We start from the raw sequence: 3,998 nt of genomic DNA on the forward strand, positions 1-3,998 counted from the left end.
GTGTACATCTGTTGAAGCCCATCAGTCTGTCCACTCAAAAGTTCATGTCAATTACAGATCAGTTTTCCAAGATAAAAATAAAAATCTCATTAAAATCTACATCCAAGGACCCATGTTTTTGATTGTTTTGGTCTTCTATTTTGTTTTTGTGTCTCTGCTTTCTTTTGTTTTTGCCACCAGGGTTATCACTAGATTTCAGTGCCTGCATGATTTCATTGTTCCAGGAGGCTATTTTTATTATTTTGATGGAGGGTGAGAGACAGAGACATAAAGAGAAGAGACAGGATGAAAGAGACAGAGAGAAGGGAGACACCTGCAGCACTGCTCCACCACTTTTGAAGTTCCTTCTTCCTGAAGCTGGGGGCTGGGGGCTCACTCCTTGTAACATGTGGGCTCCACTGGGTGAGCTACCACTCAGCCCCTGAGGATTCATGTTCCAGCTGTCTATCTGTATATAACAATCTGTGTGTAACCCCCAGACATCATATACGTAAGCCAACTGCCGTCTATTGGCTCCTGGGTCAGGGGGTAAGGGGCCAGGGAGGACTCAGCCAGGTGGTTTGGTCTCCCCAGGTGGCTCTGACTGGGTCACTCCCCCAGCCATTATCAGTTGGAGGTTGGGCGGAGCCAGGAGACACTTGAGTCCCATGTGGGCCTCACAGGGCTCCTTCACAAGGATGGTATCTCACCAAGTGGCAGCCCTGGGCTTCCTCACAGCATTCCAAAGAGACAAACGCAGCAGCTGCAGGCCCCAGTGTGCTGTGGGTAACTACACAGCACCATCCTGAGGAGCCAAGCCACTCACAGGACAAGCCAGGTTCCCGAGGAGGCGAAGCACACTCCACCTCTGGTGGAGTTTCAGACACACATTGCAGCCATGCTTAATCTACCCACTCAAGAAGTCACTTTACAAGGTGGTAGATTATGTCTACATTACACCCATAACCATGACAGGCCATTGAGATACTTACTGATGGAGAAAAGGCTGTATCTCCTGTACTGCTTGTCAGCACTGAGAAAATGAGTTTCCTGTTCTCCCTCCTCTTCCTCCTCCTTCTCTTATTATCTTTATTTATTTGGTAGAGACAGCCAGAAATTGACAGGGAAGAGGGTGATAGAGAGGGACAGAGAGACACCTGCAACCCTGCTTCACCTCTCGTGAAGCTTTCCCCCTCCCTGCAGGTGGGGACCAGGGACTTGAACCTGGGTCCTTAAGCACTGTAACATATGTGCTCAACCTGGTGTGCCACATCCTGCTCCCTTCTTTCTTCTGCTACTATCTTTTGTTGTTCTTTCCCCCTCTTTTTCTCTCTGTTTTTATCCAAAGCCAGGCCCTCACACATACCCAACTTCAGTTCTCCAGGGCAGCTTTTCATTCTCATGGACAGAAAAAGAGGGAGCCAGAGAAAGGGAGAGACAGACAACACATCACCAGAGCTTCCTCCAATGTGGTGCTCGGGCTCATGGCAAGGGAAGAAGCCTACAGAGTGAGCCATTCCTCTGGAATGGGAGATGCTTTTTCATCTCATGCCAGAACAGCTGACTGACAGAACCTAAGAAGATTTCCTGCAGAGGATGCTGGGGGGTTCTGGTTGCATCTAACCGGATATTAAGGTAGAAGAAGGGCCTGGTCCATGCTGCTATTCATAGCAGGGCCAGAGGGCATGTGAGGCATGGAAGAGCTCTGTCTTGGTCTTTAGTGGGGTCCAGCTGGCAGGGCTGAGGCCTGTGAGGTAGAAGGCTGAGGGCAGGCAGCTCCCTGGGCAGCACCGAGGAGGAGCCCATATACCCGGGAGCATCCCAGCTGCGACCTGCAGTGACAGGTAAAGTGTGGAGCCCTGGAGCCCTGAGGCGACAGCAGAGCCATTCAGCAGGTGTCCCGGTTGTGGCAGATGGCACAAGATCCCAAAGACTGACTCAGAGAAACAGAGAGGCCTGAGGGTGTCTGTACTGAATGTGAACCCCCCAGGGGAGGGGGTCCCAACAATGGAGTGGCCCCTTAAAGGCCAGAACCTTTTTACAGCAAGTTTGACAATACATCAAGAATTACAGATTAGCACACCCTGTTAAGTGCATGTAGTACAAAGCACAAAGACCCATGCAAGGATCCCGGTTCAAGCCCCAGGTTCCCCACCTGCAAGGGGGGTCATCAGACAAGCGGTGAAGCAGGTCTGAAGGTGTCTTTTTCTCTACTCTTCTCTGTCTTCCCCTCCTCTCTCGGTTTCTCTCTGTCCTATCCAGCAACAACAACAATGGAAAAAAGATGGCCACCAGGAGCAGCGGATTTGTGGTGCAGGCAACAAGCACCAGTGATAACTCTGGAGACAAAGGATAAAAAACAAAAAAAATTCCAGGTCACAAGTGAGTTGATTCAGCAGGAAGCTGGACAAGCGGTGGGGTTCATGGGTAAAAAGGCTTAGGACACAGGAAATGGCAATGCCTCAAATCTAAGCCTAGCATCTAAACAGCCCTGTCTCAGTAAGTTACTGATTCCTATCTGCAGTCGACTTCCCCAGGGACTTTTGCATCCTGAATGTTCCTGCCACCCACCCCCATCCATGTGTAAGGAGCTTAGGGATAACTTTCCTGCGTACAGAGCCCTCCAGGTGCTGGGTTAGATACTGAGTAGATATTAAGTCAGAAATCATCAGATACCTCATTGAAATACGCTGCTACAGGGGCTGGGTGGTGGCACACCTGGTTAAGTGCATGTATTACCGTGCACAATGACCCAGGTTCAAGCCTCCGGCCCCCACTTACAGGGGGAAACTTCACAAGTGGTGAAGCTGTGCTGCAGGTCTCTCTGTCTCTCTCCCTATCTCCCCTTTCAATTTCTCTCTGTTCTACCAAATAAAGTAAATAAATAAAGTTAAAAAAAGAAAAGAAAGAATATGCTGCTACAAGCAGGTACTTCTAGGAGAACAACCGCCATGCCAGAGGGCAGGGGAGACAGCATAATGGTTCTGCAACAGACTCTCATGCCTGAGGCTCTCAAGTTCCAGGTTCAATTCCCTGCACCATCATAAGCCATAGCTGAGTAGTTCTCAGGTTTGGAAAAAAAAAAAAAAAAAGCCAACCTGTGCCCTGATTATCCCCAAAAAAGGGGTCCCAGGTATTGGTCCAAACTGAAGCCAAGCTCCCAGGAGGGGTGCTGACCTGCTCCCCAACACTTCCTTCCCAGAAGGGGGACCTGGACCCAAGGATCCTGCTCTCTGCAATACTCAGAAATAATCAGAGTCCCTGGCCACTCCAGGGTACACACTCAGAATGTTGGGTTCATGCACGGTGCCAAGGGCCCCATGAATGGCCTTGGCCACTCTCAGCGCCTCCCTCACCGCCCACGCCCACGCCCACGCCCACGCCCCTCCCCCCGCATCAGAGCGGTGAGAGGGCTGGAGTGACTACGGACTCCGCCCTGGCAGCCCTGATGCTCACAGTACGAGTGGGAGGCAGCTTTTCTGTTCTGCTGTCAGCATTCACTTGAGAAGCCTGCTCTCCAGCCCCTGCCTCTTATCTCTTCAGAAGCTGATACACTTGCAGACAAGAGGCAGCTTTTGTCAGTCGCTGCCAGTTCTGAGCATTTTTTTTCTTGGCCCAAAGTGCTGACTTCCATTGAAAAAGTCAATTTCCCCCACAAAGGCCTCTCAGTTCCCCTGTCAGGCCTGGCACCTCGGTTCCTGTACCTCTCCCAGGAGCTCGAAGGTGGTAGGGGACGGGATGGATGGACTGCAGCCAACACCCTGTCCCCCAACTAGGGCTCTTGGAAGCACTGGGGGTCCAGGGAGCAGGGAGGCAGCCCCCCCCCCACACACACACACACATACCCCAGCAGAGTTGTTCCTCGGCACCTGCGGGGTTAACCGTCTGCTTCCTTCTTGTTGCCACCAGGACATTTTCACGCTGATTGTTAGAATCTGAGAAACCTGAGGATTTTTCCCTTGCTAGTGGGGAAACTGAGACCTGGGGTGACTCTTTGTGGAGGGTGGGAGGTGGGAGAG

The sequence above is a fragment of the Erinaceus europaeus genome, chromosome 21 (genome assembly GCF_950295315.1).
Source record: "Erinaceus europaeus chromosome 21, mEriEur2.1, whole genome shotgun sequence".
Classification (NCBI taxonomy): Eukaryota; Metazoa; Chordata; class Mammalia; order Eulipotyphla; family Erinaceidae; genus Erinaceus; species Erinaceus europaeus.